This window comes from Lepisma saccharinum, chromosome 8 (genome assembly GCF_977018435.1).
Source record: "Lepisma saccharinum chromosome 8, izLepSacc3.1, whole genome shotgun sequence".
Lineage (NCBI taxonomy): Eukaryota > Metazoa > Arthropoda > Insecta > Zygentoma > Lepismatidae > Lepisma > Lepisma saccharinum.
The window spans coordinates 23,569,134-23,594,432 of record NC_139236.1 but is presented as its reverse complement, the minus strand read 5'-3'; the positions used below and the strand labels follow the sequence as shown (position 1 = coordinate 23,594,432).

The following is a 25,299-nucleotide window of genomic DNA, read 5'->3' as shown; positions in this document are numbered from 1 at the left end:
CTTTACTGGGGATTTTCTATCAGAACTAGGCTTGCGGGGTTTAACATTGATTGATTGATTTGGTGTTTTAAGTCCACTTTATGCACAGGAAGGCTAATCGGGACTGGACCTACAGTTTAAAGTGCGATCGGAACCACTGTGTGCCTCCACCGGGTATCGAAGCCGGGACCCCTTGATTACAAGGCGACGACGCTACCATTGTGTCATCGGGGAGCCCCTGTGGGGTTTAACACACGAGAGCTTTTTACACTAGTGATTCCTTCTCTAAAAATCTTCGTTGTTCACTGAATGTTCCGTCTTCTTTTCCTGCTGGTTCCTCAGTGGCTTGAAGCTGAGGAAATTCCCTCTTTACAACCTCGGGTCCACGATCGACCCTGGGGCGCTTCGCTGATACAATTTAGAATGTCAATCTAGGATCACACTGTCTGAGCCATTTTCCATAGTTGCTACCATAACGAGTCAGAAAACACAAGTTCTGTTCACACTTTCAGTCTTTGCAGTCTCACTTCGCGAAAGCCCAATGGAGTTTTCACTTCGGCTGATCACTCGCAGACTTGGCGTTTTATTGCCAGAAACTTAAAGGCATGCGATACAGTTTCCACGGGACTCCTCCCAAGCTGTTCCGTCCGTGGCAGTGTGCCAACTTAGCTCCCTTGGAGCCGGAACTGGCTCTTTCGTGCACTCGTTCCGCTGTGAACTGGGACGCCCACCCCGTGCCCCACTATGATGCCATCACTGTTCCGGCCCACATAGACCAACTTTTGTCATAATTATACGTTTTGCACGTGACGTGATATTGTTATATTAGCTGTGTCGCCCCACTCCCTCTTATCTTCCCAGCTACTTCTTTATAGCGCAATGTTTGACGTGAAATTGATATAATATTGTTATCAGGGAATTATTTATTTTCGATTTCATACCACCATCGGTGGATTATTGAGATGGGCGATGCATCTGGATCTAGATGTTGAAAACTAAGAATAAAGTGTCATCAATTTAGAATTAACGATAATAGCAGTGCCCCCACCCCTTTGACAACTAACATTACCCTAGGAGGCACTTTATCCAGCCATCGTAAATCTAGCTCCTTCAAGTCAGTCTTAATTCCATTTAAGGTAAAATGTATTTCTTTTATGCGCATCAGGTTTGGCAACACTGAAAGGAGGCAAGGAGAAAAGCATTGATCTTATGGGAGTATCATTTGATTCGTTCTGCTGGGAATATGAAACTTCCTAAGGAATAGAAAAATATGTCAACGGCAAAAGGGCAGTTTGTAGATGGATTTCACCAGTGGAAAAGTCGGAACTTCCATTTGATTAGCCGTAACTTGATGTTGAAGTTGATTCCCCATAAGGAATACATTTGATTCCGAAAATTCTTATTCATCATAAACACAGTCAAAAAAGTTTTACATCACCCGAGAAGTGATGAAAATAGAGTCCGCAACATGCCGAAGCGGAGAAGAAACGATGAAGCAGAGCTCATTGTGCGAAATAAAATGGTCGACGTGCAATACCGATCACCAAAGACGACTACCGGAGTCGGCAAGCAGATGCGTGTGTTCGTTCAAGCATAGCACCATGGTAGTCGGCGAAGGTTAGTTAGGTGTTCCTTGTGTCCAGTTAGCGATGGTGAGCGAGTGCAGCTGTGTGCAAGGCATGCCTAGGCATACAATACTGTAGTTTGATAGGGCCAGGATCATCACTCTACTGCAGACTGGCATGTCACAACGGGCTGTAGCTAGGGCTGTTGGAGTGGCGCAAAGCGATGTTTGTAGGACCTGGATGCGGTATACAGACACAGGAACAGTAGCAGATCGTCAACGGACAGGTCGCCCACGGGTCACAACACCAGCACAACGCCACTATGTACGATTCTCAGCTCGGCGACAAAATACCATGACGGCAAGGAACATCACTCATGCTCTCCTGGCAGCCTCTGGTGTGCGTGTGTCAAACCAAATTGTCCGTAACAGACTCCGAGAAAGTGGTTTATGTTCCAGAAGACCTCTCCGGCACCTATTGCCACGACATCGGCGCGACATTGTGCATTGGTCCTGTGCACTTCGAAATTGGGGACCCGATCATTGGGCTAATGTGCTCTTCACCGATCAATGTAGGCTCTGTCTAATGCCAGATTCACGAACAGGACGGGTGTGGCGAGGCCCTGGACTGCAGGAGCTGCTTCGTGGTGTCTAGGGGGTCCATCCATACCAAGGAGGAGGAATCATGGTGTGGGCAGGGATCATGCTCGGACGTCGAACGCCCATAATTCAAATTAGAGGGACACAAACGGCTGTTCGATATGTCAGGAACATTCTCCAGACGACTGTGGAACCATTTCAGGAAATTGATGACGAGTTTGTCTTGGTGGATGACAATGCCCGTCCACACTGCGCACAGATGGTGCACGATTTTCTGCATGCGGCGAATATCCTTTGCATACTCTGGCCAGCGCAAAGTCCCGACATGAATTGCATCGAACATGCATGGTCAATGCTAAAAAATGCCATTGCAAACCGTCCTGTGGCTCCCACGCTTACCACAAGATCACCTCGGTCGTCTCATCCTCAGTATGGCACAGCATCTTCAAGACCTTCTTGCAGCCAGGGGAGGACACACCAGGTGGGAGACAATGTTTCTGGTGGATCCGCTATGAAGAACAGTCTTCTTGTGACAGTTCTTTTTTTTTTTCGCCTCCATCATGAATTGTGCCATTTTCGTTTTAAGCGCATTTCTGACAAAATTGTACGATTTTTGTTCACTTTTTATTCAACATATCTTGTTCTTCATCTTTTTATTTGTATTCGCACTGTCATTGTCAATAAACCTTGTGCTTCATATATCTTTTGTCATTTGACATCCTGATGCAAAACTTTTTTGACTGTGTTTATTTTTCAAACATCGTGTCTAGCGTAATAATCAACAACAATTTATTGGCCTTTAGAATGTATACACACGTACATATTCATACATATATACATACACATATACAAATACAGCACATATACATATCTAAAGGGGGAAACCTCCCGAAGTAGCCCGCCTCCACCCGCGTACTTTCGAGGGTATGCTCTCAATGTCCTGGTACCTTTAAATAAACCAGGACGTCAGTTTCCTGAATTTAAACGGTTCCCCCGCCTTTTTATCCTACTTCTTCTCATCTTTATTTTCATACATAAAATACAATTACAAAAAATAAAATAAAATACATGGAGATTCTATACATAGCTACATTTAATAATTTTTAGTTTGTATTATTTTAATAGACCGTTCTGGTGACCGGAACAAGTCTTAAAGATTTCTTGTAAATTTACTGTGCATTTGTATGATTGGTAGTTAATTAAATTTGTTAATAGTAGTTATGGATTAGTTTATGTTAGTTTATTGGTTAGTTTTAGTTATCGTATAGATAGTACTATAGGAAATGCTATGTACGTAATAATCAACATAAAAAGGTGCTTCCACTTGTAACATGGAGAGAAATTAATACTCTTGGATACACCAAGTTTTTTTTAGTAGCAGTGCCCATTCGGGCGATATTGAAATAAATGCACAATTGGTGCGTAACTGTATCTCCTCCCCTTAACGACCCAAAAAACATGTCCACAAATGTCTGCTTAAACTAACCGACCAAGCACACTACAGTGCGAAAGGCATAACCTAGCACGGCTCCGCCAAAACCTTCTCTGTCGTCTGCAGGACATTGTTGCCACTGATTTCAGCGCCAGCAAGCAAATGTAGTGACAGGCCGCGCTGCAAGCGGTAATTTGGGGGTGCAAGCACAGATGTCTCCACCACCAGAACATTCACGTCCTTGACAACGTGGCATCAAAGGAAGGAAGCGACGATCCTTGGTAGGCAGAGGACAAAGCACGTGTTGTCTCCAAGGCTTCTGCCATTGGTGGAAAACACTCACGTGACGCCCGGGAAAGTCTGCTAGCAGAAGGATATCTATGGTTTGGCGCGAACTGTTCGCAGAAGAAAATTGGTCGCACAAGGTGTGACAGGTGTGATGGTTCTAATCCCGAAAGTGATACACCTTGTAACACCAGAACATTATTGTCCCATTACATTTTTAAGTACCGATTATAAAATATTGACACCAGTATTAACACGTCTCCTACAACATTTTGCAGTCACCTTAATAGGCCCCCATCAATATGTGCATGGAGCCAATCATGGGCGTGCGGTAGGGGGGGCAAGGGGGGGCCATGCCCCCCCCCTGGAAAACGAAAGTCAACCAAAAATTACATATTTCACACATATAATTTAATTTCAGCCACAATAATGTGTGTTACTTATTGCACGAACATGATAAATTCAAATTTAAGCAATGTTTTTTGAAGGATGAACACTATTATTGGGGAAAATATGCCATGTTGGCCCCCCCTGGAAAAAATGCCTTCCTTGCCCTCCCTGGAAAAAATCCTGCGGACGCCCATGGAGCCAATGGTAACATAACTACTATTCTCACTAGTATAGGAGACATAACTACTGCAATGAATGAGGCCTCTGACTCTGAAGCAGCTCTACCTGCCCTGTACTTCAAAGGAGAATTTGACTCACTATATCATCATTATCTACGTTTTTTGGCACTTAATCAAGTTGGATGTGGTGACTCATTCATAAAGAGTATATATATTGAGAGTAATATAATGGCGGAAGAGGTTATTAGGTATATGGATAAAGAGGTTATTAGGATGTGTATGGATAAGTATGTACATCCAGGCTTGGGTTGCAACTGAGCCCAGTGTTGCAACTTGTATGGTTAAACAAAAATAATGTTGAAAACACGAAGTAGGGTAAAATAAACTTGTTCAAAAAAGGAATAACATTATTTCACATATGTTAAAGTTATGAATCTACCCTTTAGGATGGAAATTTTTACTTTGTGATAAGCATCAAGTTACAAAATCAATTTTGATTGTTTATTGTATTGGTTTATTTTGATCACTTTTCTGGCACTTTTGACTAATTGTGAAGATGAGGATGAGTGATGATATGAAATTGATGAAGGGATGCAAAGAACATCCATGCCTAGGCCAGGATTAAACCTGGGACTTCTTGCATTGAAAATCGAAGTTGAGATTTTATTCATGTAACATCAAAATATAATTTTATGTACCAAATTTGAATGTGAAATTCAGTCCATTTTTGTATAGAAATCTGATTTTATATTTGCCACAATTAATAAGAGGAGATACCCAAAAAAACCTGAACCTTAATGTTGCGTGGATTACCGATGTAGTTACGGCTTGTGCTGCTAGGTGTCATTAGTATGGGATATCTTGCATCATTCTGGAAGTTGGCATTATTCTGTGCTGAGCGATTCGTTCGTAGTGTTGCATTGTTTGTGGTGTTGCGGCAAGAGTCTGGCGATTTTTGAGTGATTGTTGAGATGGCAGACCACAAGGAGCAAAGGACCTGTGTTAAATTTTGTTTCTTGTTGGGAAAAACGGCTGTTGAGACCATTGTTATGCTTCGCCAAGCTTTTAATGAAGCTGATTTGGGAAAGACACAAGTCTACGAGTGGTTTTCCCGGTTCAAAGATGGCGACATGTCAGCTGAAGACTTGCCAAGGCCTGGCCGTCCTTCGACAGGCAGAAATGAAGAAAACATTGGAAAAGTTCGAGATGCCATTAATGAAGATCGTCGAAAGACCATCGAGTAAATTTCTGAAGAAGTGGAATTGTCCTGGAGTACTTGCCAGCACATTTTAACTGACGATTTGAAGATGAGACGGGTGTCTGCTAAATTTGTGCCTCACTTGCTGTCAGAGGAGCAGAGAGAGAATCGAGTGAATGTTTGTCACGACTTGAAGGCTGAACTGTGCAAGGACTCAAATTTTCTCAAACGAATTGTGACTGAGGATGAGCCCTGGTGCTATGGGATTTTTGATCTATCTCATTTCTCTGTAATGTGCGAATTGCCCCAGAAGGTGGATTCAAAAATTAAATATTTCTGAGACACCCTATATAATGCCTAAAACACACTTTTATTATGTATTAAAATCTCATTTTCCTTCCATTTTTTAAACTCTTACTGCAGAAAGTTCAAAGGACAAAACCCACAGTACACCAACACATGCTTATCTATAAACATTATCCAAGAACCAAAATCCTCCATAAATGTCTGTACTTACTTCTCTAAAGATACAGACACCACAAAAGTGTCATTTCAAAATTATCTAAAGGTAGGATTATGAAAAGTTTCTAGTTTAGAATTTCTTCTCGAATTCTTATTGATTCGAGCATTATATATTTATTTATTTCTTCTAGCTTGATTTTTGCTATGATATCATTTGAAAGATCCTAACACATTTTCACTTCATTCATTTACAATTCCAATTTATTTTGTCTTGCAAATATGAATAATCCACATTATTTTTAGCTTACGATTAGATCAATTTATTAAAGATAAAGTAAAAGAGAGTTTTCAGTTTGACTTTTCTGTTCGAAGTGCACTTTATGCACATATAGGCTAATCTGGACTGGAGTTTAAAGTGGAATCCAAAACACTATGTGCCTCCACTGGGTATCAAACCCTGGACCTCTTGATCACAAGACAATGGAGATTCTTATTTTTTGAAAAGTCAGGAAAATATTTCCTGTTAGCTGTGAAATTAGGGCATATAAAGAATAAATATAAAGGAATCTCATATTGTAATTCAGCTCTGAATTGACGTTTACTTCAGTTCACTATTTTTATGTTTAAAAGGTGGAAATTCCATTGTGTATAAATATCTAGTTCTCTATGAAATTATTAATATTAGCCTGGGTAAATTATATTTAAGATGAGGTGGCTTATTTTCTTCTATTAGAGCATACCAACAATATGCATTTCCTTTTAATATTGTTACTATGTGTGTACACTACTCATTTCCTTAAATATAGATTGGTTTCAACAATAAAGTTTGACATTATTTATTGCTAGGATATCTGACTAGTAATTTGTATCTCCAATGTGTAAGTTAGTTACATCGGAACCAAGATGATAAGAAATATACAGGTTTTAAAAAATCTTAATTTTTTCTGTAAGTTGTAGAATAATAATTAATAGAACTTCTTTAATAATGTTTATGTTTCAATATTATCTCTAGTATTCAGTAAATATTTATTTTACATGGCAGTTCTCTGAATTTTTAAAATCACCTACACTCTTTTGCGCTGGATAAAACATGTTCTTGATGAGTGAGACCAATTCAAATGCTTGCACAGCCAATTTAGGACTGGACTTATTTCACTACCGCATTCCTTTCATATTCTTTGTTACAGGTTTTTTCTGATAGATTTATTATATTTTCTTGTTTTATTATTTGAAATTGTAAACATAGATTAACTGCAAGTGCAATCACAACAATTATTCGACAGTGGTCACAACAATAAGATAAAATTTTTGACACATATATTCATAAATCCTGTATGGATGTTGAGGTAAATTTGCAGGGGGACTTCAGAAGTGGGTGGATGAATCAAGTGTCGGAGTTTACCCACTAGTTAAAACCAGCATACGCCACTGAACTTCATCCATAAACAGGACACGCAGTTTAACTAACAGGGTTTCATGAAACTTGTGAAGCGATTACGACAAGTGCCTGAATGTTGCTGTGGAAAAATAGTGTAAAGATGTATCTTTCTACTCATGTCATGTTCTTCCTCTATAATAAAACTCTCTGCAGTCAGCAGACTAGGGAAACTTTTTTTTTTACTATCCCTCATGTCACTAAGTTTACATTTTTTACAAATGATATACTGTGGAACCTCGATTATTCATTTTTCAGGGGACCAAGCTGAAAAACAACTTAAAATGTAGGAAAATATCACATGTAGAGAAATTTTATAACATTCTGCTATGTTGGAACAATCGATTGAACATAAAATGGAGGAAAATGTAAAAACCAGGAACATAAAATCCAGGTCCCACTGTATCTCTACAGACAGATGTCCATAAAGGTATTGTAAATAAGAGAGGTTTGCAGATTGAATGCCTTTTGCAGTACGAGGGTTTGAAAAGGGAACAGAATTCGGGAAGGAATACAAAATTGTTGGGTGAACTTGTTCTGGAAAAATTACACAAATTTGATTCATTGATTGACTGATTTTTTTTTATTTTACTTCGCTTTCTGCCATTTTTGTTTAATCACACTGATGAATCTGAGTGATGATATGATGAAATTGATTGACACTCACAAAGAACATACATGCCCAGACCCAGATTTGAATCTAGCACCCTTGGCATGGTAGCGAGCCATGCTAACCACTCTGTACAGAGGTAAGCTAGAACAAATGTTCATCAGAGAGTTTAGAGCTTATTTGAGTTATATATTACAGGTGTCCAAATACATATGAAAATTATCTAAATTTGAGAGATTTTGATAGTGGATACTTGTTTGTCCATGTTATGTACATTTTATTTGGATCATGCATCTTGAAAATGTCTGGATATTTAGATAATGTGAGTAATCCTGTATCCAGAGTATCTGTTGACTCTGTGGATACTAGAAAATTTTAAACCAGATACCTGTCATCTAGACTTTGGACCATCTGTAGTATTTCATCGAAGATTTGGATCTGTACTGATAATCTTTTCATATATTTTTACAATTCATAAATTGGATTTCGTTTTCTAATTCACAGTAGTAACATGGTAGAACATTTATAACATAAAGGTAATATGACGCACCATGGCCATGTGGTCTAAGGCATCATGCTCTGACTCCGGTTATGGGTTGTGCACAGGTTCGAGTCTTCTAGGGAAAGCATAATAACTTTTCTCCTGACATTTCGGCCAGTGTATAGGACTGGTGGTCACCCACCAACATGAGGATACTGGGGAGGTACAAATGAGTAGCGTAACCCAGTCGTGGAAACCTACAACAATGATTAGGGGTTCGCCATGCTGACTACATGTCACTCCGTAAGTGGTTTGATGATCTCCCAACTGGCGGTCTGAGTGAGGCCGGCAGTCTGCAGGTAGGCCCTGGCCCTCGTGAGCTGTTGCACCACGGATAAGTATTATTATTATTTTAACATGACAGAAATTTGCAAGAATTCCATGCTACAATTATTTCTACTTTTGAATATGTTTCTTTATTTCAGGTGAGGAACAGCCAGTATTCAAGCCCCGAGTTGTCTGTATGCAAAATATTTCCAGTTCCAAAGTTTGACTGATATTCTATTTATTAAGCATTTGCTATACTAAGTCTATTTTAAGAAATGTGTGCCTTTGTATTTAGTCTACAAAGAAATAATACTACGAATGTAATAGATCAAAACAAGGAAAAATATATCAGTTAACCTTGCAGGTGGTTATGGAACTTTCTCTCAAAGTAAAGAAAGTAAAAAATGTAATGTTGGTCAGTGTTATCTCCTCATATAATATTAATTTGTGATTAGTAATGAAAACTGTTAAAACTAGTTATATGTAGAAATTATAAATAGCAAGCTAATAAATTAAATATACAGTGCAAAATTTCAACATTTATACCACCAAACAAAATGTTGTATTTCACCATTAAACTTGGTGTCTAAGAAGCTGTAAATTTTGCATTTCATTTTCATATCTTGTTAAGCATAAATATGCTCTAAAGATAAATGCGAATTAAATATTTACTCTTACACAATAAAAACTGCTTCGCATTGTAACAAAAGCATTATTGAATTGATATATCACAGGTGAAAGGGTAAAGCTACAACACATACATTGGAACATGCCATGTAGGCATATGGGAGGAGGGAGATGCAGGGGTAGGACACATGTGAATCTTGACCAATTGTGAAGGTGATGTGATCAGCACCATGCTCCAGTCATTTTTCAATACAATCGTTACATGTAACTGTGAGGCAACAGCAAGCACTTTGTAATTTCATCTGTCTATTTATCTTACATGGATTTGTATTTAGTCAGATGGTTAGCATACTCAACCATTCTTGCAAACAGTCCTAGGTTTAACTCCTGGTGAGAACCGAAAAAGTTTTGATGTTAAGCCAGAATTGAGAGGACAATGAGGGGAGCTCCTTGAAATGAAGTATAGCAGACTCGGGTCAGATGACTGGGAATGAAACTCAACATGTTGGTTGTGCCGCACCCAATAAAAACCTATCTAGCAGGTTTCAATCCTGAAAGAGTTGTTGCACTAGGAAAATTAGTTCAGCTTAGGTTCCATAATTCCTCAAATGCCAATTCCTTATCATGGTCGACATTGGCAGAGTGACAGAATCACAACTGATAAGGTCCTATGAACATAAACAACATAGACAAAATAGTGAATATCTGTGAATCTGACAGCTTCAGAGATTGGCTTAGGGAGATATCTTAATATCCAGTTGATATAACATTCATCACTTTGGTTCTCTTCTGAGATTCATAGAAACATACCAGGTGTGCCAGTTAATAATTCTTAATTGATCCGAAAGAAAACAAGTGTATCTGGGGAGAAAGGTAACAAATGCTTTATTCAAAGTATGTGCCATCACTAGCTATACATTGTGCCCGTCTGTCCGTCAAATTGTGGATGCCCTTCCAGGAAAATCGTTCACATTTTGAAGTGATCCAGTGAGCAAGCCATTGTTCGACATCTTCGTAATTGTTGAAGTGTTGCTGGGAAAGTGAGTGAGACATCGATGAAAACAAGTGGTAGTCCGAAGGGGCTAAGTCTGGTTAGTATGGCGTGTGTGGCAAGAATTCCCAGCCAAGTGCAGAAATGGTGTCTCTGATTCCTTTTGCTGTGTGTGATGAGGCGTTGTCGTGCTGCAAAATCACCTTTCCATGTCTTGTCGCCCGATCTGGGCACTTTTCAATCAATGCATGGTTCAAATTGATAAGTTGTTGATGGTAGCGAACGGCATTCACTGTTTCACCTGGTTTCAGAAGCTCATGGTACACTTTCTTTCATGCCGAGAAAGCAACACTTCACACACAGTGCATTTTTCGCTTTTCCATTTATCTGTCGTTCAGATGATGTGGGACCCATTTTCCCGCCTTCTGGATCTTTCCCATGGCATGAAGACGATCAGATATGGTTTGGCGACCAACATTTAACTTCCCTCTCAGTTGTTGTTGCATTTGAGTATCGTCTTTGTCCAACAGTGCTTGTAATTTTTTCGGCTGGCCCGGGCGATCTTTGCCTTTCAAGTCGAAATTACCACTTTTCAATCGTCAAAACCAACGCACACATGTGTCTTGCATTAGGACATTGTCACAGTACATTTCCACAAGGATACGATGGCTTTCACTCAAGTTTTTCTTTTGATTGAAGAAGAAAAGCAGGACATGCTCCTTATTTGGTTTGAAGGTCAACATGTTTCCCACACAAACCCAATATCACGATCACTCGCACTTGGTTGCACATCCACGGCATTTTGACTAGTATTGTCCTGGCAACAAAACACTGACGTAACAGTTCAGACTGTGCACCAACCCTTGCTTCCAGCACCATCCAGCGACGAAATTAAGAATTATTAACCGCACACCTGGTATTAAGCACAAAATATAATATTTTTTTGGTTTCACTTCATGAATATAGTGAAGCAATATTCACAGAAGAACGTCACTACATTCCAGGTTCTAAGAGGAGGGGACTTAAAGATGATTAAGATGCAGATGTCTGAAACAAGAAGGACCCATCTGTACCATTCACTTCCAAGAAAGGATTCATGCAAAAGATAAGTAATGATAATTTCCTTAATATTTAACACTTAGTTTAATCCATTTCTTGTTGTTATTTTTGGATGTCTGTCTGAAAAAAAGACAGGGTGTTTACCTGTGAGCTGTTAACGTCTCGGAACATCCAGTGCTCACCTTCAGAGCGTGTCCTACTCCAGGGATTGGTGGGTAGGGAGAGAGTGGCCGATCTCCAGATGAACACTAGAAGGGATTCTGGAGGTTGGAAGTGTTGCAGGATTGTGCATTTTGTCTTTATTTCAGGTAGACATATTAGTATCTTTCGAATTATTCTGTTTACAACAAGTTTTTTTCTATTTTTCAGGATAAATTCCATCACAGGATGTACCAGAGGAAATGTGGTGAGTTTTCTATCATATTCCATTCTCTTTTCTTGTTATTTTAGGATGTCTGTCTGAAAAAAAGACAGAGTGTTTACCTGCGAGCTGTTAACGTCTCGGAACATCCAGTGCTCACCTTCAGAGCGGGTCCTACTCCAGGGATTGGTGGGTAGGGAGAGAGTGGCCGATCTCCAGATGAACACTAGAAGGGATTCTGGAGGTTGGCAGTGTTGCAGGATTGTGCATTTTGTCTTTATTTCAGGTAGACATATTAGTATCTTTGGGTTCATTCTGTTTACTACAAGTTTTTTTCTCTTTTTCAGAATAAATTCCATCACAGGATGTACCAGAGGAATTGTGGTGAGTTTTCTATAATATTCCATTCTCTTTTCTTGTTATTTTAGGATGTCTGTCTGAAAAAAAGACAGGGTGTTTACCTGCGAGCTGTTAACGTCTCCGAACATCCAGTGCTCACCTTCAGAGCGGGTCCTACTCCAGGGATTGGTGGGTAGGGAGAGAGTGGCCGATCTCCAGATGAACACTAGAAGGGATTCTGGAGGTTGGCAGTGTTGCAGGATTGTGCATTTTGTCTTTATTTCAGGTAGACATATTAGTATCTTTGGGTTCATTCTGTTTACTACAAGTTTTTTTCTCTTTTTCAGGATAAATTCCATCACAACATGTACCAGAGGAAATGTGGTGAGTTTTCTATAATATTCCATTCTCTTTTCTTGTTATTTTAGGATGTCTGTCTGAAAAAAACACAGGGTGTTTACCTGCGAGCTGTTAACGTCTCGTAACATCCAGTGCTCATCTTCAGAGCGGGTCCTACTCCAGGGATTGGTGGGTAGGGAAAGAGTGGCCGATCTCCAGATGAACACTAGAAGGGATTCTGGAGGTTGGCAGTCTTGTAGGATTGTGCATTTTGTCTTTATTTCAGGTAGACATATTAGTATGTTTCGGATTATTCTGTTTACTACAAGTTTTCTCTTTTCAGGTCCATTGATATCCACCGGATTGAAGAAAATTACAGGTTGGTATAAAATTGGAAGGTGTTATGTACATAGACATAGATTGTTTTCTAGCAGGTTAAGTATATATTTTAAAGAACCTTAAACACTATCTGCAACAGACAACTCGGTGGAATTGTCAACCACCCTACTCTGAAAATGGAATTCAGGTAAATAAGAGTGTCCTTTAGTGTCAGTTCCATAATGAAATATTGGTGTAAGCTAGTTGTAAATTTATAAATATTATAATATAATTATGCATACTGTTTGTGTTAAGTTCAACTTTATGGTTGTGTTCTAATATTTTTGTTTCTAATACAGGATCTTTGGGATTTTTACAATTTTGAGATTTTTAATGAATTGATTTTTGTGTTGCTTGCTGTTTTTTAAACAATAGAATCATAATTTTTAACCACACCAGATGGTACTTGCAAGAAATATAACAAATTATGTACATAAAATAATGAAAAGTATAGTTGTTGGCAGAAGTTGACGATTTCTTGGCAGCCCACACATGTAACTGTTATTTTTCTATCACATATTGAAGGAGTGTGATCAGTTGATATTTGTACTTGGGGTCTGCCTTGTATTTTTATTCTAATCCAAAATGAAATTACAAATTAAAATTAAACATTACACAGAAACTTGGGTACCTCTTCCACATTTGAGGTTGTGCAGAAGTTATCAGCACTTGCAACTACCATCTGACAGTCCTAAGTCTGTTGAAGTGGGAAGGGAGATTATGATTTCAATTTTTTTTCACCTGCCAAGACAGACAGACTGCCATTCACTTTTGGCTTGCCAATGGTGAAACTAGCATCTGAGGAAGCTACTCCTGTATCAATGGCTGTTCTGTAGTTCCCAGAGTGCAATGGATGACCAAAGCGAGGTGCTATTGGGGCTGGGAACAGCCCCTAAATGTATGGATAGAAAATTGAAAGAAATTTTTGATTTGATTTGATTTAGTTTATTTTACTTCGCGTTTTGTGCCTCTTGGCTAATTTGCGAAGATGGGGATGAGTGATGAAATGATGAAATTGATGAATGGACATTCACAAACAACCAAGCCCGACCGGGATTCGAACCCGGGACCCTTGGCGTCGCAGCGCAATTGAAAGAAATTACATGCAAGTTGTTGGCAAATACATTAGTAGCTTAGAGCAGTGGTTCACAAAGTGTGAGTCGAAAAATGTTCCAATAGTTTCACTGAAATGACACGTACTTCTAAATATGTGCTTATCTAGTACTTTTACATGTAAAATATTTCTGATTGTGAAATATGTGTTTATTTTCTAACTTGGTTAAGCAACGAAACCACACTAATTGAGCGTTGCAGGTGTTAGATAGGTCTACATTCTGACTTGGGCACCATGGAAAAATCTTGAAGCACTAAGGCCGCTGTGAAATGAAAAAATGTGGGAACCCCTGGCTTAGACACTTCTCAATAATAATATTAATCTTGTCAATCTTCTCAATCCCTGCAATTTTATTGCTTATTGATGATACAAGTTGTGGTTAAGTAAATTAAATTCTATGGCCCTCATTGATAAAATGTTCTGCTAACACTGATTTTTTCAGATGGAAATCCTTGGTGTAGCTGGAATGTTTTTTGACAGCATTGTTCAAGTGCCCTCTTGTATGTCCAGTGAAGGATTTACTGCAGGTGCATGTGATATACTAAACACCAGGTGCCTTCAGTCCTAGATAGTCCTGTGAATGTAGTCTGCTTTGGTTGTGTAATGGATTTGTTGAAATGTCAGTTTCTGAAAGGGCCCACGCCTGTTTGTTGTTCCTAGCATTTTGTTAATGATGCTTTTTGAGTATCCATTCTACCTTAAGGCTGTATGCAGGTGACTGATTTCATCTTGAAGGTGCTCTGTGTCGCTGATGGAGATTGCTCAGTGAAACAGTGTAGATAGTATTGTTGATCTGCCACCAAAGCTTGCATGGAAGTCCAAGGCAACAAGACCATAGCCGTTTAGCATCAGCCAACCAACTGGAAGTTCGAAGCAACCATGTGGAACACAAATCACCACATGGTGGTCAACCTGATGGACAAAGTTTTCGATGAAGTGACCATCTCCCTTCTCTCGAAGGGCTTGAACTTCTCTCCAGTACTGAGGAAAATCCCAACAAAAGACATCTTTAGCAGCATTGAGATCTCCCAGATGCAGTTGCCCAAGACAAGAATATGTGGCCCTTAAAATAGCAGTTTCACAAAATCATAACATCACAGCAGCACAGAATACAACATTATCATAATTACAGCAGACAAAGGAAATGCTTTGGTTATACTCAAATTCACAGACTGTGACAATTCTAACTGACTGCATATACAGGCTACAACTTCAAGACCCCACACCTGCAATAGAACGGCAGACCAGAGAATCACTGAAGACATTTTCATTGCTGTTAGAAACTCAGGACAGATCAACACAAAATGGAAACAGTAGCACCAGAACTTCCCAAAATGTTGATCCAGGCCTGGCTGACAATAGTTGATTGAGAGATTGGATGTGAGAGACACAACACTCGATTGAACTGCCACCTACAACAGACCTCACCCACACCGCATACATACAGATAGATTCATACACATTATGCACTTCAATCCCTGATGAGTGTGACGTTAGGTCTCGAAACCTATCTGGAACTGATCTTGCTGATATACCAAGGGAACCTCTTCATGAATCACTGAACATTTGAAAAGTGTATATTTGAAAACTTCCTACATCAAGAAGCCTACAGACATCGTGATCCTGTCCACTAAGGCTAATTACTAGATAATAAATTATTCAAAGAGAGCTAAAATGAGCATTATTAAATAAATATGAAGGAGTAAAATAAAAACCTTTGTGACTGTCTTGTACATTCACAAATAACTAATATTTACTTCATTTCTATTGTGTACAAATTTATAAAATTAACAGGGAACCATTGAGATTAAGAATGATGTATCAATTTCGATTTTTTTTGTTGTTGATTTCGATTCCTTGTTGTTATGTAAGAGGCTCGATTTAAAATGTCTTGTGTCGTAAGTTTCAAAATGAGTTTGTATCAAATGATTTAAAGTGAAATAATATTTATGAAGTTGAATTGTGTTGTTTAATTCTTGCAACGTAAGTATAACAATATTATGGAAACCATTTGAGCACTGAGTACTTGCAATTTAATTTTAAAATTGCATTAAAGTCTGCTCATCCTTCACGTACTATTTACCATGTGTTTCAAAATGATTTGAACGATTTCAACTCCTTATAATTTTTGTATTAAGTGTGCAATTTACTAAAAATTTTAAACATAAGTACTATAACTGTCCAAGTTTTTGTGGTAAAATTGTAATACAGTAACTCACAAATGCTCAATGTGAGACCCCTTTTGTTACCCTGCATACATCAGTTAGGTAATCCAATTCTTCCCAGACCCGTTTCAGCATGTTTTCAACATCAACAGTTTGCACTGCAGCAGTAATGTGCTCTTGCAGTTCAGAGACATCTTGGGGTAGAGGAGGTTTGTACACAATGTTTTTGACATGTCCCCCCCCCAAAAAAAAATGCAGTGGGTTAAGTCTGGTGATCTTGGTGGCCAACGTAAAAGCTATTGTTCATTGTGAGCAGCTCGACCAATCCAGAGGTGTGACAGTCTCTCAGAGTTAGGTGGTAGAGCAGCCCAAGGCTGAATCTCGCTCTGTAGTAAATAAAAATACTTTCTATTCTATTCTATTCTATTCATTAATGTAATTCCTAACATTGCGATGAAAGTGGCAAGGGGCTCCATCCAGTTGATAGACAAAGTTTGCACTGTCATATTCAAGCTGTGGCATAAGCCACGTAGTAACGTAGTAAGCATGTGTAGAAATGTTTCTCCAGTCACAGTTTCTTCAGGAAAGAAGTACGGACCGTACACTTTCCAAGATGAAATGGCGCAAAACACATTTGTTTTTGGTGAATCATGCATAATTTCAACGATTTTATTAGGCTTCTCAGTCCCCCAGATACAAAAATTTTGTTTGCTTACTTGTCCCGTAACATGGAACGTAGTCTCATCACTGAAACACACTTTGTTCAAAAAATCATCATCACTGCACAACTCTTGGAATGACTCACCAAATTGATTGCTCGACTTGTAATCATTAGGTGTTAAATGTTGTAACAACTGCACACGATAGGGATACATGTGTAAACGCTTATGCACTACGCACCACACAGTTGTTCAAGGCATTTGAAGTTCTCGACTAGCTCTTGCTGTAGACTTTTGAGGGCTGCGTTGAAAACAAGCTCGAACTCTCTCGATATCTACCTCAGACGTGGAAAGCCTACCAGACGATTTTCCCTTGCAAATGCATCCTGTTGTCTTGAATTGTTGATACCAATTGCGAAAGGAGTTCTTTGATGCTGGTTCTTTATGAAATTTGTTAGGAAACTCATGTTGAAAACTCACAACAGACTGACTAACGTGAAATTGTAGGATGCACAATGCTTTCTCTGCATCACAGGCACCCATCATATAACTTGTCACTCTGACACCTGGCGGAAGAACTTCGAACTACTACGAATGTGCCAAACAAAACTCGAGGATGTGGTCGAAAGTATTTCAATACAATTTTAATCGTTGATAATGTTTTAACACTCATGGAACGATTTCTTTTTGTTCAAATAATTTTGAAACATGCTGTCTATTCAGTGGAAAGTATAGTTGCACCTTAAAGGCTCAACAAAAATTATAGGACACACTGCATACAGCTCAAATGTACATGAGGTATCAACTGGTATTAACAAAATGACCTCAAGCTGCAACACTGATCAAGTGAGCTTCAAAATGTTATTTTGAAGATGGTGCTTCCTCCACACACTTGCACCAGTGAAGAAAAGTGGTGTCTTGCCCCAGTGAAGACTAAAACTTGTAGAAAATATTTGGCAAATAAAAATTAATAATCTTTATGCATGCTTACCACTCGAGGTTTATGAATAGAGGAGGAAGTTCGACAACGGCCTCAGTTTCCAGGCAGATGGGTGGAAAGTCCAGACTTAAATCTCATTGAGCAATTATGGGCAAGTTTGAAGAGGCGACTCCATAAAGCAGGCGTCAATTCCAAACAAGAGTTGAAAATTGTTGTGCAAGCCGAGTGGAATAAAACAAGGTCTGAGACATGTCGAAAACTGATTAATTCTATGAAGAACAGATGTCAAGCAGTAATTAAAGCCAAAGGATATGCATCAAAGTATTAGAACTGTCAGTCAATTTGCTCTGAATATACTTTTTTTTATTTTATATTATTAAATGTTCAAATAGAAAAGTTGTACAAAAAATGGCATGTTTCTCTTTCAGTTTCATTTAATTTACGAATAAGAATGTTACATACTGTATGAGTGGTAAAATCAGATGTGTCTTAGCTTTCTGTCATGATATGGGAATGTTTGAAGGCGCCAAGTTCAACATATGAAAGGTAACAAGTACTGCTGCATTCACTCTATGGCAGGAAGTGGTAAATTATCATATCTTAGGAAGGACAATGGTGTTTTTATATTTGACTGGGCCCAGTATTACAACTTTTATGGTAAAAAAATATTGATGAATAATGAAAATATCACTAACTAACTAACTCTCTAGCCTTCTTAAACCCCAAGGTTCATGGCTACAGTAACACAGGCCTTCCACCTGTCCCTATCCTGAGCAAGATCTATATACTCCTTTCCATCCCTACCGATTTCCTTGAGGTCCATCTCAACATTATCCCTTCATCTTCATCTTGGCCTTTTTACAGGTCTCTTACCATCAGGTTTCCCAACAAGAATCCTGTAAACTCTTCTTACCTCTGCCATTCATGCCACATGGCCTGCCCACCTAAGTCTTCTTGATTTAATCATTCTAATAATATCTGGACATGAATACAAATTATGTAGTTCTAAATTATGTAACCTTCTCCACTCACCTGTCTCCTCATCCCTTTTAGGTCCAAATATTTTCTTAAGGATCTTATTTTCAAATACTCTCAATTTATGTTCCTCTTTCAATGTAAGGGACCAAGTTTTGCATCCATATAATATTACAGGCAAAATTACGGTTTTGTATATTTTAACATTTAGTTTCTTAGATATTAAACGAGAGAAAAGTAACATGCATTTCCTGAATTAAGCCTACTTTTTATTTCCTCTTTAATATAATTTTCATTTGTTAGTATTACTCCTAAGTACTTGAATTTGGAAACTGGTTCAAACGAGTTGTTATCAATAATTAGATTTTCATTATTACCTAACACTTGGTTTTGGCCTGTAAGCATATATTTAGTTTTCTCTTTGCTAACTTCCAAACCTATCTCTTTAGCAGTTTTGAAAAATATCTTAGCATTATTCATAATTGTATTTATATCATCCCCTAGTAAGCCTACATCATCTGCATATGCTAACAACTGAGTCACACCATTTAATTTTAGTCCTTTGTTAGTTTCTTTTACCTTCCTAACAGCATATTCTAAGGCAAAATTAAAGAGCAATGGACATAATGCATCTCCTTGTTTTAACCCATCATGATTTGTAAATTTGTCAGACACATTAATACCCACACGAATTTTACTTTCTGTTTCACTGGTGATTACTTTTATCATATTAACAAGCTTCTTAGGAATTCCAAACTCGACTAATATATTATTTAATTTATCTCTTTTGACTGAATCATATACTTTTTTGAAATCAATTAATAGCTGATGGACACTTTGATTATACAGAGGTTGTTCGCTTTATATCCGACCATTTTCGATTCGGTGCTGCCACCTGGCATATCATGCTGGAACTATGGGTCTGCTGGTGAGAACAGTGTTATGTCTGACCTTGTAGGTGCGTGAGTGGTGGTAGTGAATGTTATCAAATGGCGCCGACAATCAACCGGTATTAGGAGGGTTACGTAATGGCCCTTTTCCATTCTAGGTTTTCATACGTACACATTGTGAAACACTCGGGCTGACTACTGCAAAAGCTATTGTGGCCCATTACACACAACAGGCTCTCCTTGCGAAACATTCACCCATGAAAACCACCAGGAGAAGGACTGCAAGCAAAGTGTCACATACCGTGACATTGATGGCAAGGGGCGCATCAACTTTGTTCGTCAGTGCAGGGAAAGTTTCCCTCGTGGCTTTATGGTTGTGACGGGATTCGGATATGAGGGTAAGTTGATGATATGCAAGATGGACAATAACGTGAAGGTGAATGCCAAGACTCCATTCTGACACCTATCTATCGGAGAGACATCCCAGAATTGTATGGAATGGACGCGAACCAGGTGATGATCCATATGGACAAGACTCCGAGTCATACTGCCAGAACATCACTACGTTTTTATCAGGAAATTGCAGAGCAATTAGGAATTCATGTCATTCCATTTGAAGACATTCCTGTGAAAAGCCCAGATGCCAGTCCAATGGATTTTTGCGCATTTGGACTGTTGAAACGACGTCTTCAACATCGGCACCCGTGCACTCTGGATGATCTATGTAAAGCTTGTAGGGAGGAGTGCCTGTTCTGTGCCGGAGCTTGCTTCAATGGAAATTGTGATGCCGGGCGATAGTCCACAATGCTGGGGGTTTAATAGAACATGATCAGTGGTGGCAGTGCAGTATCTCTTAAGGTGAGTACCCATCAAAAATGGTCGGATATAAAGTGAACAACCTTCTGTATTCCCACTTTTTCTCAAGTGTCTGTCTGATGTGAAAAATTTGATCTGTAGTTGATCTGTTACGTTTAAATCCACATTGATAATCACATATAATTTCATTAGCATATGGGGTTAGTCTTGTTAAAAGAATGTTAGGTAATATTTTATATGTTGTTGAGAGTAGAGAAATTCCACGGTAAGTATTGCAGTTCATTTTATCACCTTTTTTTAACACAGGAACAATTATGGATTCTTTCCACTGTTGAGGGATTTCTTGTTAATTCTATATTAAACAAATTAATTTATGAATTTGACGTATTAATGAATTTCCACCATATTTAATTAACTCAGCTGGTATTAAATCAATGCCAGATGCTTTGCTTTTCTTTAGCTTTTTAATAGCATCTTTAACTTCAGTCAAGTTAGGTTCTGGAACTAAAGGTTCTGCTGTGTGTATTTCAATTACTTCTGATTTATCTCTTACATGAACATTTAAGAGATCATTAAAGTAGTTCTTCCATCTATTTAAAATATCGCTTGGATTGGCCAAAAAATCACCGTTATTATCTTTTATGAAGTTTACTTTTGGTTGCCACCCCTTTCTAAATTAATTTGCACCTCAATATAAATCTCTGATATTTTTGTTTTTGCTGTTTGTTTCAATTTCGTTAATTTTACTTTTCAAGTAATCTCTTTTTTTACTTCTAAACATGCGGTTAACTTCTCGCTTTATTCTATTATAATTGCTTAGATTTGTATCATCAGAGTTATTTAACCACCTAAGTCTAGCCTGATTTCTTATTTCTATTAGATTATGACATTCGTTATCAAACCATGGCTTACTTTTTATTGGTTATGGTATCCTATAATTTCTATAGCTGCTGATTCTATTCCATTACGTATGCACTCCCAATTCTTATTTATGTCGGTTTCATTTCATTTTCAATCCTGCAAAACATCGAATCTATATGACAGTTTAATTTGGTAATGAAAATTGATGAAGGGGAAATAAACTTGTTTATAAAGGTATACTAGTACCATTTTTATGAACATCATGAAAATTATGAATATGCCCTTTAGGTGAAATTTTTCTTTGTGTGAAAATCTTGAAGTTAAAAAAATCAATTTTGAGATATTATCTACGTAACATCAAAATGTAATTTTCTGTAGTAAATTTGAATGTGAATTTCAGTCCACTTTTATGTAGAAATGTTGGTTTTATAATTACCACAATATCTCAAGTGGATCATTCCGCTTCTAAATCAGTTTAATATGTAGAAAAGTATATTATAAAGAAGGGTAAAAAGATGTGGTTCTCCATTACTTAGCTGTTTCTTTTGTTTTCCCCCAACATTTTCCATCCCTTCACTATAAATATGGAGTGGTATAAGAAGGCATGAAATACTTTAATACTATTACATGAAAAAATGGCTACCTTGTAAGGTGTAGTAACATGTTGGGTACAATGCAGTTCATGTCTTCATAAGGCTGATGTAACGCAGGGGTTACCCTTGGAACCAAATTGACAGCTGAATCCAATTTCTTCATCAGGAGGTCCATGCGCAGATCCAAAAGAACCTATAAAGGAATTATTAAGTTAGCAAACATGGAAAAGTTACAAAATAGGCTTTTTATTTACTTTTCTAAAGGAGCAGATACAATTGTTGCTTAATGAATATATATATATTGACAAACATATATTGTAAGACATGAAAATATCACTATGCTAAATACGAACACACAAAAATCTATTGTTAGTTCAGAATTTCTTCATGGATTCATGCATTCACTTCTTGCTGATCTGAGCATTTCAACTTCTTTATCTATTTCTTCTGATTTAGCATTTCCAGTTCTAACATAGTTGCGGCATTTTTTTATACAGAGTCTTTATGCCTTGTAGTAGATCTTCCTCTATTCCTCTTTGCTTTATAATTGCCCAGATCTTTGCCCTAAGTATGGTGTCAAAGGGTTTTTCCATGTTGAGCCTTGTCTAAAAGGAGTTGAATTATAATTCTTAAACGTGATTCCAGTATTCGAGCATAAATTTTTCCTGGGATATTGAGTAAGGAAATTCCTCTGTGGTTTTCACATTTTCTATTGTCTCCTTTTTTATATATTGGTATTATGATACTGACTTGCCAATCCTCAGGTATTCTACTCTCCTTCCACACCAGGGTGAATACTTGGAGCAGCATTTGTTTACTTTCCATTCCCATGTATCTCAACATCTCTGGTGTTATCTCATCATGGCCTGCTGACTTTCCTAGCTTTATCCTTTTGATAGCCTCATCCAGTTCGCCCATGGTAATCACATTTTGATCCTCTTCCTCTTTTCCATTTCCATTGTTTCTCAAGTTCTACTCTTGCTCCCACTGTTCTCTTTCCCCTTCCCCATTTTGATCTTCCTCTATGGTCAACAGTTCCTCAAAATGTTATTTCCATCTTCTCATTATATTTTCTTCATTGGTTAATAGGATGTGGCCGCGGTGGCTCAGTCGGTAACGCGTCTGACTACCATGCTCAAGGTCCCGGGTTCGATCCCCGGCCGGTTCAAATCCGGGAACTTTTCTAACGGTGGAAGCGGCCCCGGCGCCTACCCAGCGTCGAATAACATGGGTACCTGGGGGAAACCCTGGGGGGTAAAGGCGGTCAGGGGCGTGATGCTGATCACATCACCCCCACTCACGACCGGATCAAGAAAGTGTGGGGCGTTACCCCCACACCCCCTATACGCCTTCATGGCGTGGTGCTATGCACAGGGGAACACTTTACCTTTTTTTTGGTTAATAGGATGTCATTCTTACTCTTTATAAATTTTAATGGGCATTCTTTATCTTTCTTTATAGCCTTTAGTGTTCTGTAAAACAGTTTCTGCTTTTCATTAAAATTAGTCTCTAATTTCTTGCCAAATTTTCCCAAGATTCTTGTTTTTCCAGCTTTAACATTTCTTTAACAGTAGTTTCCTTGTTTCTTGTATTCTTCGTATGCGTTAACTGATCTCTTATTCAAGGATTTCTTCGAGAGTTATTTTTACCTTTTGACTTGTTCCTTGATTTCCTCTGTCCACCACGGCGTTCTCTTTTGCTGTCTTCCTACTTTCATTTTTCCACATGCTTTTGTTGCTGCTTCAAGAATAATTAGTTTAAACTTTTGCCACGTATCCTCTAGAGTATTTGAAGTGCCATTTTCTGTTGGATTTCTTCTTGGTATATTTGCCTTTTTTTATCCTTGAGTTTGTGGTGAGCGGTCTACAAAGTGAAAATGCAGGGGACAAGACCAAGAGGAAGACCTTAGAGTGTGGGAAGACGATGTAAAGAGAGCTGTGGAAGTAAGGGGCAGTGGTAGGAAAGAAGTGCAAGATCTAATGCAAGACAGGGGCAGATGGCAATCCTTCTGTAAAACCTCTACACCGCAAGGTAGAAGAGGACAGATAAGTAAAGTAAAGTATCTGTTTCTTTTTATTCAATTTTTGCTAAGATTACTTCTTCATTTTAAAGTTCACAACAAATTTTCCTTTTCCTTTCATTTATTTAAAATTCCAATTTATTTTCTCTTGCAAATATAAATAATTCACTTTACTTTTAGCTTAGGATTTGATAAAATTATTAAACATAAAATAAATAGTTCTCTTTGTTTGTTAGTTTTAAGTCCCCTTATGCACAGATAAGCTAATCTGGACTGGACTTACAGTTTAAAGTGGGATCAAAGCCACAATGTGCCTTCACTGGGTATCGGACTCCAGACCCCTTGATTAAAAGGCGATGATGTTTCAATTCAGATTTTTATTTTTTCAAAAGTCAGGAAAAGTTTTTCTCTTACTTGTGAAATTAGGGCATGCAAAGAATAAATATAAATGAGTATCATATTGTAATTCTGCTCTGAACTGACATTGACTTCAGTTAACTATTTTTATGTTTGAAATGTGGCAATTACTTTATTAAATTATTATTACTAGCCTGGGTAAATTTTATTTAAATTGAGGTGGCTTATTTTCTCCTACTTTAGCATACCAACAATATGCATTTCCATTTTTATTGTTACTGTGTGTGTACACCACTCATTCCCTTAAATATTGATTGTTGGGTCTCAACAATAAAGTTGGACATTATTTATTGCTAGGATATCTAACTAGTAATTTGTATCTCCAATGTGTGAGTTAGTTACAAAAGAAGAAGAAGTACATAGGAATCAAGACAATAAGAAATATATAGGTTAAAACCTATATTTTAATTTTTGCTGCATGGTTATAGTATAATAGAACTTCTTTAATAATGTTATCTCTAGTATTTATAAAATATTTATTTTACATGAATTTTGTTGGATGAATACATATGCATACTCAACATAAGGAGGACAGGACCTACAGTTTGAAGTGGGATATAAAGCAATGAAATGTGCCCCTACTTGGATCTGAACCCAGAATCGCCTGATTACAATGTCCTAGCATTAACTAGGCTGTCTGCAATTTCTTAAAAATTAAATCCCCCGACATTTCCAGTCCAAGAACTAAATTTTTCAGGTGGAAACACAAAATGTGAAATAACACATTGTAATATTCATTCTTCATGTTTTTGAAAGGTGTGAGGTGCATATTCCCAACATGCAATTTTTATATACCACTTTTTATCCAGAAAT

General features: G+C 38.0%; 1 pseudogene; it reads right to left on the bottom strand.

The window, feature by feature from the left end:
* LOC145991705 (tubulin epsilon chain-like) overlaps positions 1–25,299 on the bottom strand; it is a 297,725-nt pseudogene that overhangs the window by 237,378 nt on the left and 35,048 nt on the right.